This window comes from Protomyctophum parallelum (genome assembly GCF_964188405.1).
Source record: "Protomyctophum parallelum genome assembly, chromosome: 8".
Classification (NCBI taxonomy): Eukaryota; Metazoa; Chordata; class Actinopteri; order Myctophiformes; family Myctophidae; genus Protomyctophum; species Protomyctophum parallelum.
Window position 1 is genome coordinate 52,607,185 of NC_139703.1, and position 17,207 is coordinate 52,624,391.

General features: G+C 45.5%; 1 protein-coding gene across 1 annotated transcript in view; it reads right to left on the reverse strand.

The window, feature by feature from the left end:
• LOC310862519 (plasminogen-like) overlaps nucleotides 1-17,207 on the reverse strand; it is a 95,776-nt gene that overhangs the window by 14,856 nt on the left and 63,713 nt on the right. The window lies entirely within an intron of this gene.

Consider the following 17,207-nt stretch of genomic DNA (forward strand, 5'->3'; position numbering starts at 1 on the left):
ATGTTGTTTACGTGCTTCCTTGGCCCGGACCAACCACTGAGATCTCTGAGAAACTAGAAATATAATTCACCTGCAACACTGTCTACTCACTCGGCAGTAAACAAACCGACACACAGTATAAATGTGTACAGGCTATCTGAACATTCATAAAGTGACAATGTAATGATTCTAAAGACCAAATTGTCAAACTTTACCTAAGAAAGAGGCAAACATTGTGAAAATAGGCGATCTACAAACTCACAATGCCTCGCACTGCTTGCAGGTGGGGGGTTGAACTATTGTAGATTGTGAGGCTGGGGGGTGTATACTATAATAATAATAATCTTTATTGTCCCGAAGGATATTCATCTTCACAGGTCTGTTCAACACCAACAACAAAAGCAGCACATAGTACAGAAAAACATTACACTAAGACAAAAATACAAAAACATGAGTTCCCCACTGTGTACAGAAACCCTCCTATCGGCGGGGCAGTTTGTTTAATGCCGCGATGGCTGATGGGACAAAACTCCTACTGAAACGAACCTTTTTCCAGGGTAAGGTTCTGTATCTTTGTCCTGATGGCATGAGGTTGAAGAAGCGATACAGGGGATGATCAGTGTCACGTGATATTGAGAGTGCTAGCCGTGTGATGGCATTATTGTTCATATCAGAAAGTGTTGGTGTGGGAAGTCCGATAATCTTGGAAGCAATACGGGTAATACTGAAAAGTTTGTTTCTGTTAGGCATGGGTAGTATGTTGTAAAAACATGCGGAACAGTACAACAGAATAGGTTGGATAATGCTTTTGTACAATAATAAAAGAAGATGAGGAGCAACAGATAATGATCTTAACTTGCGGATTACATGAAGTCTTTGCTGAAAACGTGACTGGATAGATAGATAGATAGATACTTTATTTGTCCTTTCGGAAATTTGTTTTGTGCACAGCAGTCGTCAGGATATACATAAAACATGCAAACAAACAGATCACACAGTACATAGACAATAAAGAAACAGTGCCAACAGAAGGCCACCAGTAATATATAGATGTAATATGTTGATCAAACCTAAGTCTATTGTCCAGGGTGAGTCCAAGATATGTGAAACTGGCAACCTGTTCTATTGTCTTACCATTAATGAAAAGTGGGTTAAGTCCAGTGTGGGTTGTTACAATGACCAGTTCTTTTGTTTTGTCCACATTCAACACTAAATAGTTGTCAGTGCACCACTGTGTAAAATGAGAAATGGTGTTCTGATAGACCGTGATATAGTTATTGTCATGGAGCAGTCCGAGAATAGCAGTATCATCAGAGTATTTGAAATATGTGATGTTGCTGGGTGAGGGGCTAGTACAGTCATTTGTGTACAGTGTGTAGAGGAAAGGACTGAGGACACAGCCTTGGGGGGCCCCTGTGTTGGTGATAACAGTTGATGAGAACGATGTACCTACTTTAACTGCTTGTGGTCTGTTACTCAGGAAACTGTGAGTCCAGTGTATGAGGAGTGGTGGGATATTGAGGAGATGCAGTTTCTTAATCATGTGATGGCGTTGAATAGTGTTGAAAGCAGAACTGAAATCAACGAAGAGAATAGTGGCAAAATTGTCCGAAGATGAGTCCAGATGTTGGAGAAGGGAATGAAGGAGGCATGCCACAGCATCCTCTGTCCCCCTCTTTGCCCTATAGGCAAACTGGAAAGGGTCCAGCTGTGACCTGACAGCTGGCAGAATGATGTTTAGAATCAGTCTTTCCATTCATCATTATTGATGTTAATGCTACGGGTCTATAGTGGTTAGGTTCTGAGGGGCGGTGTTTCTTGGGTACCGGTATGATGGTGGATGTTTTCCAGGGGGTGGGTACGGATGCTGTCCTGTAGGATTCCCAGAAGATGGAGTGAAGGATGGGGGAGAGCTCCATGGCACAGAGCTTGAGCACCTTAGCCGAGATGCCATCCGGCCCTGGTGCCTTGCCAGGCTTACACCTGGCCAGCAGCTGTCTAACATGCTAACATGCTAATACTAACATGCTAACATGCTAGCATGCTAACATTTTAATTCTAACATGCTAATGCTAACATGCTAATGCTAAAATGCTAACATGCTGCTAACATGCTAATGCTGACATGCTAATGCTAACATGCTAATGCTATCATGCTAACATGCTAATGCTAACATGCTAATGCTAACATGCTATCATGCTAATGCTAACATGCTAATGCTAACATGCTAATGCTATCATGATAACATACTAATGCTAACATGCTAATGCTAACATGCTAATGCTAACATGTTAATGCTATCATGCTAACATGCTAATATGATAACATGCTAATGCTAACATGCTAATGTTAATATGCTAACATGCTAATGCTAACATGCTAATGCTAACATGCTAATCCTAACATGCTAATATGCTAATGCTAACATGCTAATGCTAAGATGCTAACATGCTAATGCTAACATGCTAATGCTAAGATGTCTGAGCTGTAAGGGTCCATTTGGTTTCGTTCAGGGGGGCAGCCAGGTTCCGGCGAGCCGCCCCGCTTCTGAAACGGTTGAGAAATGACAGAGTTACGTGTTTCCCCGATTGTTTTCATTGACTTTCAATGTGTGTGTGTGCGTGCACATTTGAGCATGTGCGTGCGTGTGCGTTCGTGTGTGCGCGTGTGTGAGAGGTGGTCAACTTGACCTTGAATCATTAACAAAGTATCAATTTCAGCTGAGCTGAGTCTATGCGAATGCAACCACTATTGAAAGTTTAAAGCACACTGACTCAGTGAGAGAACGTATGTCCGAACAAATTGCTCTATCGCAAAAAGTAAAAGTCGAATGCGATTTTTGTTGTGATGTGGTTATACGAGCGAGTTAAGAAATTGTGTTTGTGATGAAAAAAATGCTGACTCATTCAGGCATTTAACATGTAGTTTCATGACACATTATGATGGTACACCTGTCGCTTTCAGGGCTGTAGTTCACGTACCGTATGTATCTGGGCTGTGGTTGTGACATTGGGTGAAAGAGGACGAGTGTGGCTACAAAATTACCGAAACCCATGCGTGTAAAGTAAATATTTTGGCCGTGAGGACGATTTGTTCGGAGAATTTCGCTACAGTCTTCACATTGGCTTGTCCCTCTGACCCGCTCTCTCTCTGGCCGTGCGACACTGTGAGTCGAGATTTTTGCTCAGACCACACACACTTTGAACTGCGATAGCAGGCAAACCGTGCAACGTATTCGAATTCCGTCTGAACCAGTTTCTACGTAACAGTATGCCAGAGCAATGTGGCTCCAAAGTAACGTGTCGTTTTCTGTTTTTACCCGCGTTTCCCCATTGACTTTGCATGGGGCATTTTTCACGTTGTTTATTGCGAATTACGTCGGTACGGTAACCCAAAACGGAAAGAAAAGCACAAGCACACCATTCCCGGCCGAGCCGCACGTTTCGATGTATATATTGTGGGGCTTTGGTAAACCGTGCGGCCGGCCGTAGACGTCAAAGTTTCGTGTCTTGACTACGATTATTATTATTAAAGGGACACTTCACCCTTTTTGCAAAAAAATATATGTTAATGACGTTTAGAAGCTTTAGATCACTTTCCTGGGGGTATTTATGTGTGTAATATGTGGTTTTAGTTATTTTAGATTGTAGCAGTGAGCCTGTTGTCTCTGACACTTCCGGCGCTGCACAGTGGCGACGGGTGCCTGCAGCTCAGGATTGTTTGTTTACCTTGTTTGTTATTTGTTTTTTCTTATGTTCACTGGGCACTTTGCTCAAGGTAGACACCGGTCATAGAACCACTACTTGTGTTTGTACTTGTACAACCAAATCTGTCTACAATGCATCTAGCCATTGTCGTGTATATTGCTGCCTATGCCATCTACCTGCTGCTGCCGAGGGCGCTGACATTAAACACCGCTGAACACAGCGCCACGGGGGGCCACCTGGTTCTCCGCTACGGCTATGAACAACTATGTCAGCTGAGGGAATACAGCGATCGTGGCAACTTTCCACTTAATGTACCGGAGGAATGCATGAAGAGAGATCGCCACCGGTCACCAACACGGAAAAGGGGCCGAAGAGGAGGGGTAGGCGTAGAGTTCGCAGCCGCGGCTCAAGGCCACCACTGCCGACAATACTCCTCGCAAACGTGCGCTCTCTCCCGCAGCAATACGACCAGCTACAAACTGCGGTGAGGTACCTCTCCGAGTACAGGGAAAGTTGCTTGCTTTGTTTCACTGAAACGTGGCTTAATGACACGATTGTTAGTGATTCCATCCGTATTCCAGGGTTCAGTGAACCTATTAGACTTGACCGAGACCTTGAGGTAACGCAGAAAGAAACGGGAGGAGGAGTGTGTATTTTTGTGAATGAACGGTGGTGCAGGGATTACACACTGAGAGACTCCTATTGTTCAGAAGACATCGAACTTCTCTCTGTCTCATTTAGACCATTTTACCTGCCAAGAGAATTTGGTCAGATTTTCGTTACACTGGTCTATATTCATCCCCGTGCGAATATGAAGGAGGCCGCGGGGGTAATATATGAGACAATATCCAAACAGGAGAATATCTCTCCTGACTCGCCCAAGTTCATACTGGGGGACTTCAACGGATGTCCGCTTAAACAGACACTGCCCAATTTCTACCAATACGTGACATGCCCAACAAGACGTGAAAAGACTCTTGATTTATGCTTTGGAAATATAAAGGACGCGTACGGTAGCCACCGAAAAATGGAGCTCGGGAGCTCCGATCATAATGCGGTCCACCTGGTCCCACGTTACAAACAGAGACTCAAAACAGGCAAACCTGAAGTGAAAGACATTCTAAAGTGGAGTGAGGAGTCACTTGACTGTCTTAAGGGGTGTTTTGATTGCACTTTATGGGACATGTTTAATGACACATGTGCTGATCTTGATGAACTTAACTCTGTCGTAACGCAATATATACAGTTTTGTATAGATAGCGTTATACCATCCAAACGGATCAAAGTGTTTCCAAATGATAAACCATGGATGAATAAGGAAATGAAAGAAGCATTATATAGGAAAAAACGTGCTTTTGAACAAGGGGATCTAGTTCAAGTGAAATTAATTCAGAAAGAGATCAAACGGATAACTAGTGAATGTAAACATAACTACAAACTTAAAATTGAGAGGCAAATGAGGGATACCAATGTACGTCAAGCCTGGAAGGGGTTGTATACAATGGTAGGAATAAAGGAAAAGAAAGAGGTCATCAACACTAGTGATGATATGTCTTTTGCCAATGAGCTAAATACCTTTTATGGCAGATTTGATACTTCTGATTTTTCCACTGAACGCAATCTGTTAAGGGAACAATTCAGCAGTAGTGAGTCAATTACTATTACAGAGGAGGAGGTGCGTAGAACCCTCAATAGAATTAACCCACGCAAAGCACCGGGTCCCGATGGGATAAGGGTTTATGTGCTTAAGGAGTGTAGGGAGCAGCTCAGCCCTGTACTGAGACACATGTTCCAGGTATCTCTAGATACACACTATGTACCAAAAGCGTGGAAGATCTCGCTTATAGTTCCAGTGCCGAAAATGTCTAATCCCAAAGTCCTTAACGACTATCGGCCAGTTGCCTTGACAACATTGTTAATAAAGAGCTTGGAGCGCATTATCTTAAATAACCTCCTTAATAATGTGCAACATGAAATGGACCCCTTGCAATTTGCATATAGAAAGGGGAGGGGCACTGATGATGCTCTTCTTCTTATGCTTAATAAAATCTACTACCATCTAGATAAACCTCAAAAGAAACGATATGCTCGGGTACTCTTTGTAGACTTCTCCTCTGCGTTTAACACAATGAGACCTCATATTTTGATGAGGAAACTCTTTGATATGGGTGTTAACACCAATATCATCAGGTGGGTGGAGTCATTCCTGACTGAGCGGGTACAACAGGTCAAGGTGAATAAAGCAATATCTCTCCCCATTACGACCAACACGGGGGCTCCGCAAGGGAGCGTGATTTCACCGGTATTGTTCACGCTGTACACAAGCGACTGTAGGAGTGAGTCAGACAACACCTGTATTGTTAAATTCGCAGACGACACAGCTATTGTTGGTCTGATTGAGGATGATGAGATAAGCTATAGAAGAACAGTGGACGAGTTTGCCGGTTGGTGCAGGAGTAACTTCCTCCAGCTTAATATCAAAAAGACTAAGGAGGTCATATTGGACCTTAGGACTGGTGCCCATGCACACCAGGAAATAGTCATTGGTGGGGATGGGGTAGTGATGGTGGACGAATATAAGTACTTGGGTACAACGATTGATTCCAAGCTGACATGGAATTCCAACACTCATTCCATCTACAAGAAAGGTCAGCAGAGGCTGCATTTTATGCGCAGACTGAGACAGTATAACGTTGAAAAAAATATCATGGCACTTTTTCATCGATCCTTTGTGGAGAGTGCATTGACATTTTGTTTTGTTTCATGGTATGGCTCATTATCATTGGTTAATAAGAACAAACTCCATAAAATCATCAGCGTGTCCAGTAAAATAGCTGGGGTACGATTTGAGAGTATGACCTCAATGTATGAGACCCGGGTACTCAGGAAGGGGAAAGCTATTACTAGGGACAACACACACCCGTTATACAGCCAATACCATCTTTTACCATCAGCGCGACGGTATAGGGTACCTTCCCTGCAGGCTAGGGCCTCAAGATCGTTTGTTCCCATAAGTATAGGACTTATGAACAAGCAGGCCCCATCTCAGTTCCGTGCATAAAGTGTGATGTGATGCCTCTTGGAACTATGACCGGTGGCCTTCTGTTGGCACTGTTTCTTTATTGTCTATGTACTGTGTGATCTGTTTGTTTGCATGTTTTATGTATATCCTGACGACTGCTGTGCACAAAACAAATTTCCGAAAGGACAAATAAAGTATCTATCTATCTATCTATCTGATGTCATGGACACTGGTCTCACTACCTTCCTGGACTACAATTCCCATAATTCTTTGGTGCACTGCTCCTCCTTGAGGATAGGGGGAGAGTTGTCTTACTGAGACAACATGTAGTCCAGGAAGGAAGTGAGCCCAGTGTCCATGACATCAGAGACAACAGGCTCACTGCTACAATCTAAAATATCTAAAACCACATATTACACACATAAAGCCCCCCAGGAAAGTGTTCTAAAGCTTCTAAACGTCATTAACATATATTTTTTAGCAAAAAGGGTGAAGTGTCCCTTTAAGTATGTGTTGCGGATTTCAACCTGTGTTTCTGCCATTGCATGGCAGGCACCCATTTTTATTGTTTTCATGAACTGATATCATACTAAAGCATGACAAAGGCCATATAATAGTGGCGAACCGATCCTTTAAGAAAAGGTCTCCATTTGGCCACCCCGAGAAAAGCATATTCAAAGAGCCTAGTGACAGTCAGGGGTAAATATAAACTGTTACTGACTTACTCCTGATGACATCACAAAACCATTGAAAAAATCCTATTTTGGCATGCATGGTAAACCTATTAATTTAAGTTTTTATATTTAAATGATATTAAGAAAGTCACTCACCATTCCACAGTGGTGGAAAGTAAGTGCATTTACTTAAGTACTGTACAATTTTGAGGCATTTGTACTTTACTTTAGTATTCATGAATTCCAATACTTTTACTTCTACTCCACTACATCTCAGAGGCAAATATTGTATTTGTACGCCAAAAAAATGCATTAACCACTTCCTCAGTATAGTAGACTATTTGAAAATAGCGGATCTACAAGCTCACAATATGTCGTGATGTGCCACATTATGAGCTTGTAGATCATGCAAAGTAGCCTATAGTGCTGGTTTGCAATAGTAACAAAAGTTTTTAAATCTGTGTTTTGTACTATACAATTGTATGTATAAGTACAGAACAAAGAAGGTTTGTTTTTGCCATCTTTGTTGAAGAGGCTGAGCAATTATGTTTTAGTTTATTTTAAGCCAGTGTAATTTTTTTGTTGGCTAAGACTAGATACTTTAATTGCCTAGGCAGGCCTAACGTTCAATGGATTGTTAAGCTTAAATCTGAATTTGCTACTAAAAGTAACACTAAGACTATGTTGCTAAAATACTTTTAGTCTTACTAGAATTACTAAAATGACTAGGTTATGTTTCTGGTTTAGGTTTATTCTACGTGGGGAATAAAGAACCTTTTTTTGCATGGTGGGGAACATAGAACCTGTGACCAACTCCAGCAAAAAGTGCCTCAAGTCGATTTTTACAGATTACACATTTTTACAGATTATTAAAGTACAGAATGTAAGCTTTCATATGATGTATCATTCAATGACATTGGACAATAATTGAAGGAGATATGACCATCTAAAACTTGTTGAAACAGATACCCCAAAGTAGAGAATTTGCTCTGCAAAGTTTCCCTGAAAATGTAGCACCTCTGGAATGGGTGTGACAATAGATACTTGCATAATCACTCCCCCACCCACTAACCACTCCCCCACTAGGTTAGCTGTCAATGACAGTTGAGTGGACACTTAGGTGTGGGAAAGTACATGTTGTTTTACTTGAGTTAAAGTAAAGAAATATAGGACTGAAGTTGTTTAGTGTATGTTTTGTAATAATACAATCTAAAAAGTAACTATAGGCTAACTGAGTTTTCAATGGATATAGGCTATGTAGTTTTAGACCAATGTGTGCACTGAAACAAAGGGCAGAAGAAGATCTTACAAAGAGACAAAGAGATTCCAGGACCAATTGAAAACAACATGCAAATCTCTGAACTGCGCTTCTCTGCCCCCAAAACAGTGTTAAAAAACAAGCCCACTATGACGTATAAATGTATACATTTCATTTGCCCAAATGAACAATCTGTTTGAATGAAAACCTTCTTCAACATTCAAACTGTGTTAATATGAAAAAAAAAAAAAATCACAAAAAAAAAAAAAAAAGTTTATTTATTGATTTAAGGCATGTTCATTCTGGCGACATGAGGCACATTCTGCTGGCCTGGGTCACACCTGGGGAATGCAGCAATCTGCTGGGGGTGGGGAAATGTTTTATATCAGTGGTGAGAACTGAACACAGCCAGTCTCCAGCCGAGAGAGAGAGAGAGAGAGAGGGAGAATTTGCCATCTTTGGTGAAGAGTGAGCAATTCAGTTTGTAGTTTATTTTATGCCAGTGTTAATTTGTAGTTGATAGAAAAATAAAATAAAAAACATTTCCCCAACCCCACCATGCAGGAACCTCTGGCTTTTTACTTTTACTCAAATAAATGGTGAATTACAAACTTTTACTTGTAACAAAATTGTTCTATTGCAGTATTGATACTTTTACTCAACTAAAACATTTGTACTTTTTACACCACTGAAGAATAAGTACATTACATTTGTGTAAAGTTCTACAATAAGCATTAGTGAAAGTCTTTTTACTTTTTTGCTTGAAAAGGAACCTTGTTCATCTCTCTCTCTCTCTCTCTCTCTTTCTGGACAAAGAATAGACACTGAAAAGGCCTGGGAGCAGATCTCGTATCTTCACACCTCACAGACCGGGCATATAGGGGGAGGGGGGTTGAGAGAGAGAGAGTGAGTCCCCAAAGCAGTAACACACACACATAATGTGTGTTGTGGAAATGTAGATCTGCTGTTGACAATAAAGGATAAAAAAACTTCCTCTGTCTCTCAGAATCAGAAGCTGTTACATCAGTTTTACAAGTAAAAAAAGGGAAGGAGATCAAAGCAGGAAATAGAGTTTGAGTGCAATGTAAACGTACGTTTTCTCATGCCGATAAAGCTCCTTTGAATTGAATTTAATTTAGATTTTCTGTCTCATTTCAAGTTTTCAAATATATAAAATTATTTTGAAAATAGCAGATCCACAAGCTCACACTACATCGCACGCTATTTTAAAATGGCCAAATTGTGTATAGTTGTTAAACATTATTTTTGCCTATGCAAAGTAGCCTGTAGTGCTGGATTGCAGTGTTGCCAGTTCTGCTTATTATAAAGGAATTTGTGCTAGTTTCCCCTGTAAAATACTGGCTTGGTTGCTGATTTGGGCATTCTTTCACCATTACTTTTTGAAAAGAGCTGATAGGACTCAAGTGGTGAGTGAAACTGGTTGCTTTTTGGGGTTTGTTTAGTTTTTTCACTAGGTTTGCTTTGTTTGGAATTGATCGATTGGTATAAGAATTGAGAGTTGATTGTAAATAATGGTATCTAGTTCACCTAAAACATGATGAGCAGACTTATGGTTGTGAGATCTGGGGGGCATTAGCAAACCAAGACCTTGAAAAATGGGATAAACACTAAAACACCAACCGGAAACCCTATACACACAGAACTAGGCCAAATTAACTCTTTGTTTGGTGGGGGGGCGGGGGATTACGAACTGCCTTGCAAGAAAGACATGTAATTATTCTTTCATTTAGCACCTTAATAATTAACTTGAGCAACTGTATGGGCTTCACTCAAAAACCTGAGTAGACCCCAGAATTGTTTTAAAGAGAAAACAAATACCCTTGGAAAAAGTACTAAAAGTACTACTTTGGTAATTACAAGTAAAAGTTCGTAATGCAACATTTACTTGAGTAAAAGTACAAAAGTAACAAAAGTAGAAATTACACTTTATGCATAATGTATCATTGCAAATTTTCAAATATATATAATTTTTAGAAAATAGCAGATCTACAAGCTCACAAGCTTGTGTAGCTATATGGCTAAAGTTAATGTGTGTGTTTGTGATGTGATCAAAAATCTACAAAGTAACTGGGGGTAATGGGGTCCCTGGCATATCTTTTCAAATGGGGGTCCCTGGCATATCTCTTCAAATGGGGGTCCCTGGCATATCTCTTCAAATGGGGGTCCCTGGCATATCTCTTCAAATGGGGGTCCCTGGCATATCTCTTCAAATGGGGGTCCCTGGCATATCTCTTCAAATGGGGGTCCCTGGCATATCTTTTCAAATGGGGGTCCCTGGCATATCTCTTCAAATGGGGGTCCCTGGCATATCTCTTCAAATGGGGGTCCCTGGCATATCTCTTCAAATGGGGGTCCCTGGCATATCTCTTCAAATGGGGGTCCCTGGCATATCTTTTCAAATGGGGGTCCCTGGCATATCTCTTCAAATAGGGGTCCCTGGCATATCTCTTCAAATGGGGGTCCCTGGCATATCTCTTCAAATGGGGGTCCCTGTCATATCTCTTCTAATGGGGGTCCCTGGCATATCTCTTCAAATGGGGGTCCCTGGCATATCTCTTCAAATGGGGAATCCCTGGCATATCTCTTCAAATGGGGGTCCCTGGCATATCTATATATTAAAGAGTTTTGCAGCATGTTTTTCTTTTATTACTTGGTTAATTTGCAAGCTGGGATGTATAGTTGCTCTGGCCTCTGTCCTACTGCCACCTACTGTCCGTTTATTATATTACACAGTGGGTGAAAAAAACACACCCCTTAAGACTAAACCACACCCATCAGAGGTGTGCCTTCCAGAGGTCCCTGGGTACCTCTAGGTACCTCTAGGTGTCAGGCCGGCAGAAAGGAATCTGTAAGACATAACCTTTTGCCATGAGGGAGAAATAAACTTCAACTTCAATATAATATTTATTGAACCTCAACAGTAAACTTTTTGGACCTCAAAAACAACTTCAGACAAGACAACTGGTAGACAATACTGTCTAATTAAAGACACAAATTGGCTCAGAACTTAAGACAACTGGTCAGTGGTCAGTCACACACACACGAGAGGCCCTCCCCTGCATCTCTCTCTCTCTCTCTCTCTCTCTCTCTCTCTCTCTCTCTCTCTCTCTCTCTCTCTCTCTCTCTCTCTCTCTCTCTCTCTCTCTCTCTCTCTCTCTCTCTCTCTCTCTCTCTCTCTCTCTCTCTCTCTCTCTCTCTCTCTCTCTCCTGTCCACACACCGGCTGCGTCCCCCGCGCGTCGCCGCCTCCATTATTTTCAATGAACCTATCGCACATCGGCTGCGTCCGCCGCGCCGATGCAACGCTGTTCTATATTCCAGGCGTTGCCGCGCGGCCTCCACCCGGCTATCCGTGGGCGTGGCAATGGAATATAGTCAACAAAACTCCCCAGCCGCGTGGTAGCGCGCCGCGTCCTGTTGGTGTTGCCGTGCGGCTATGGCGCGCGGCAATACTGTGCTGCGGCGGTACGCGCGGCGGTCGCAGACGGTGTGTGTCGGACTTGATTCTATAGGCGATGCGGCGCGACGCGGCGCGGCGGACGGAGCCGGTGTGTGTTGGGCTTCATGTTTGCAGCAGCAGGAGGAGAAACAGCAGCAGCAAACCATTGCACACACGCACACACACACACACACACAGAGTCAAAAGACACACTGTCAGCCGGCCCGTGGTAACAGAAAGCTTGGGGACGCTTAACATAATAACGGAGCACATTTCATTGTCAGTAACGTTAAAGGTTACTTTAGTAACCACGGTTGTATAAATAAATTGAACGAAATACCTTTCGTTTATGGGTAGGTTTCCTTCAAAACCTAGCTGCAGAACATTATTTTATGTGCTCCCAGGACAGAAAATTCTAGAATTTTGCTGTCCTGGGCTCTTGGGGGTGACGTAGGAAGCTACGCCCACGCCGTATAAAGCGGACGTGGCTACGTCATCCCTCATTCGGAACTTTTCTTCTGCTATAGAGAACAGAAGGGCGTTCCACGAAAGGTATTTCGTTCAATTTATTTATACAACCGTGGTTACTAAAGTAACCTTTAACGTTGTATTAAATAGAAATTTCACGAAATACCTTTCGTTTATGGGACTTTATGAACTCCCGTGAACTCCCTGAACTTCCAGTGGGTCCCAGGTAAGTCTTTTGGGAGGGGCTCGGACCCTTTTAGGTCCAGAACCTAGTCCTTGTGGAGAACAGGAGGCGGCGCTATGCTGCCCTGATGTTCTACTGAGCCGCTGCGCCCAAGACTGCGTGCGCTAACGAAGGCGCAGCCACATCTAGGTTATAGTATGTAGCGAAAGTCGAGGGTGTAGACCAGCTTGCTGCTGTGCAGACTTCCTGAATAGAGACACCCTTGTAGAGTGCCCAGGAAGCTGCCACGCCTCTCGTGGAGTGGGCCCTCAGGGCTTGAGGGGAATCCACTCCTTGGCTAGTGTAGGCCAGACGTATGGCTTCCACTATCCAGTTGGAGATAGTGACCTTCGTGACAGGCTTTCCTTTGGTCCTGGCACCCCAGGACGCAAAGAGTTGGCTTCCTTGTCTGAAGGGAGCCAGTCTATCCACGTATATGCGTAAGGCTCTGACTGGGCAGAGGCAGTTAAGCCTCCTGTCCTCGTCAGAGGCGAACGGCGGGGGGTGGAAAGCCTGAAGGTTCACTGGTACACACACTGAGAGAGCGTTTTTGGGAATGAAGGTGGGGTTTGCTTTTAGGGTGACGTTGGTCGACCCCTCATTGAACCTCATGCAGTCTGGAGAGATCGAGAGCGCATGTAGGTCGCTGACCCTTTTCGCCGTCGTGAGGGCGATCAGGAGAGCCACCTTCAAGGTTAGGAGCTTGAGGCTCACTGTTTGTAGTGGTTCAAAAGGTGCTGTAGCCAGAGCCTTTAGAACCAGGGACAAATCCCACGAGGGGACAAGGGATCTGCATGTCCTGTGTTCCCTGCGTACACCCTTCATGAACTGTTTTACCAGCGGGTGTTTCCACACCGTCTGGTTATCAAGGCCCGGGTGGCAGGCGGAAATTGCTGCCAGGTGGACCTTGACTGAGGAGAGGCCTAGACCGTTGTCTAGGAGCTCCCGTAGGAACGTCAGGACGTGGATCACTGAGGCCTGGTAGGGGACAACTTGGTCTGGTCTTCGTGAGCACCACTGCTCGAAGACGCGCCAGGCTGTGTCGTAACGGTCCCTAGTTGACTGGGCCCTGCCTTTTTGAATTGTTTCGATAACGTTCAGAGGTAGGCCCACTGCAGTCAACATCACCCTTTGACGGGCCAGACGTCTAGGTCCTGGGGGTGAGGGTGAAAGATCTCCCCTCTCGCTTGGGAGAGGAGATCCGCTCGAAGAGGAATTTTCCACGGCTGGTCGTAGAGGAGGGGGGTTATTTCCGACCTCCAGACCCCCCAGGACGGGGCTATTAGGAGCACCGTCAGACCCTGAGTCCTCACTCTGTCCAGAGTGGGGCTGATGAGGGACAGCGGGGGAAAGGCGTAGAGAAGGGTTTTGGGCCATCGGTGTGACAGAGCGTCTAGCCCCGATGTTGATGGTCCCCTGATTTGCGAAGAAGAGGGGACACTTCGTGTTCTCCTCTGTGGCAAAGAGGTCCACCCTGGGTTTCCCAAACCTGCTCCAGACCTGGGACGCTGCATGGGGATGTAGCGACCAGTCTGCGTAGCGGAGAGGTCCTCTGGACAGCAGGTCTGCCCCTGTGTTCAGAAGACCTGGGACGTGACACGCTACTACAGAGAGAAGGCGTGTGTCGGACCACAGGATGAATTTCCGCGCCAGCTGATGAAGACGAGGGGACCTGAGTCCGCCTTGTCTGTTGATGTAGCACATGGCGGTGGTGTTGTCTGTCCTGACTAGGACGTGGCAACCCCGGATGCGCTGCTCGAAGTGTCTCAGAGCGAGGAAGACCGCCATAAGCTCCAAGTAATTTATGTGAAGGGCACGCAGTGGCCCCACCCATAAACCTGCCTGTCATGCTGGCGTCTGTGGTGACGACTTTCCTGATCAGAGGCTTTCCCATAGGGACGCCCTCTGAGAGGGTTTTTCTGTCTGACCACCATTGAAGGGCTAGTGTGCATTGTGATGTCACTGTTACCTTCTGGTGGCGGCGGTGCATTGGTACATGTAGAGAGCCCATCCATTGTTGGAAAGGTCTCATATGTAGTCTTGCTAGGCGGATTAAATAGACCGCTGAGGCCATTAGCCCCGCCATCCGGAGGCATGCATGAAAAGGAATCGAGCGTCCCCTTTTGAATGATGCCACGCACTGCAATGTTGCCTCTATTCTCTCTCGGCTCAGGCGGGCCGTGTAGGAGATTGAGTTCAGTGTTATGCCTATGAAGTCTATTGACTGCGTCGGCATAAGCATACTCTTCTCGTGGTTTATTAAGAACCCGAGCGAGGCGAGGTGACTGAGCACGCGATGTGTGTGCGACAGTGCTTCTCGTGGAGAGTTTGCAAGTAGAATCCAGTCATCCAACAAATGTTGCGAGACGGATTCCTTGCTGTCGCAGGGGAGCAATAGCTGCCGCGGTGCATTTTATGAAAACTCTCGGACTCAGAGACATCCCGAAGGGAAGGACTGTGTATTCGTACACTTTTCCTTTGAACCCGAAGCGCAGAAACTTTCTGTGCGGGGGGTAGATCGGAATGTGGAAGTATGCATCTTGCAGATCTATTGACGTAAACCAATCCCCCTCGCGGATTAGGCGCAGGAGGAGTGGTGGTGTCAGCATTTTGAATCGCAGCTTTTTCAAGTGACGGTTCAAGGCTCTGAGGTCTAGAATGGGACGGATTCCCCCCCCCTTTTTCTTTACTAAGAAATAACGGGAGTAGAAACCGTTCATTGATTGATCGGGGGACACCTCTGTGATTGCGCCTTTTTGCATTAAGGAATTGATTTCCTCTTGTAGAATGGCGGCTTTCTGCCCGCTCGCCTCTGAGAAAATAATTCTCCTGGAGGTGGGCGGTTTTGAGGCAAACTGTAGTCTGTATCCTGTCTGAATAGTACGGATGATCCACGGGGAAGCCCCGGATATCCGCCATTGTGACAGATGACGTGACAAAGGGTTACCTGTGCTCGTCAGCGTGGTGCATTGCCGCCTGCCTAGGGGGAGACTTACCTTGTGTGAAATGTCGCCCTCTAGTGGATTTTCCTGGTAGTGAAGGAACATTTTGGCGTGGAGCTTCTGGCCTGTGCCAGCTTTTGCTGACACAGTGTGGGTTATCTGTCCCACTGGGCTTCTGCCCTTCAGAGTTGGTTTTATTGTTGTTTTTTTGTGTTTTTGTTTTTTTGTTTTCTTTATTGAACAACTTAAAACAGGCACATGTGGTGAATTGCACATTTGAACAACATTCTGGGTCTGTACAGCAGTGCTCACAGCACTGTGTACAGCCCATTTTAAGCGCTTTAGCGCAGGCTCTGAGGTGAGATCCGTGATCCCCCCCTCTGGCCTTGAACTCTGAATGTGGGGAAGATGACCCGGCCCGGGCAGGTCATTTGCGCTTCCCCTGGCCTCGGCCCCTGGGAGCGCTCTTGGCCTTGTAGGGCGGTGGAGAGGTGCGGCGGTCTGCTCTGCCACGTCCTGCAGGGTGTCGCTGTCTGTCTCCGCTCCGGTCCTGGGACCTGGGTTTGTCGTCAGCCTTGGCCTTCCAGGGTGCCTTCTTGGCCTTGGAGCGGCCTGCCGGGGTAGCCTGGTTGGCCAGTGGCTCGAGCGCCTTCATGGTTTTGGTGGAGGCCTCGAGCTGCTGAATGGACTCTGACATTTTGGACAGTGCGTACTTAAACATGTTGTCTGGGTGGATATTTCCAGCCACAAACTCCTTCTTTGTCTCAAGAGAGATGGCGGTGGTCTGATCGACCCAACGCCATCTCTCCTGGAGGATGGAGCACGCCATGGCCTTGGCGTTGTGGTGAGTGGTGTTCCTCTGGAGAGTAGCCATCTCGTGGTTCAAGCGGCGTAGCTCTGCCAGGTCCTCGGGCAGTTCCGCCATCAGGACAGGAGCGGACTTCTGTCCCATCTCAATGAGGAGGCGCTTGGTAGAACCTTGGAGAAGTGCTCCTGCGTTGAGAGCGCTTGCCGCGAGGGACATGTGTCCGTACTGCCACTTGTTTATTTTTGAGGCCTCCTTCACACTGCTGGACAGGAGCTGAGGGTCCTTAGAGTGGTGGTCCACTCGAGGAGCTGCCGGGTTGGCCAGGTAGGCCGCGATGGCCGTGTCCATCTTTGGCATGACGTTCAAGGCGAGGTCTACCTGGCTCTGATGTGGGACGTCGTGGGGCCCCTTCACGCTGGCCCTGGGAAGTTCCACCATCAGGAGGGGTTTGTCCCAGGCGTGCCTCATGGCGCCCTCGAAGCCCGTGGCTAGAGGGATCCTCTGTCTTTTAGGTGCAATGGGGGGGGCGGAGTCAGCAGTCATGCCGTCCCATGGTTTTACCTCGACAGTTGAGGTAGGCCATATGTGGCCGCACCGTGTGGAGGCCCTCTTGTAAATATCATAGATGTTGGATTCATCCATGGGGAGTGTAGGGGGCGGGGACGCT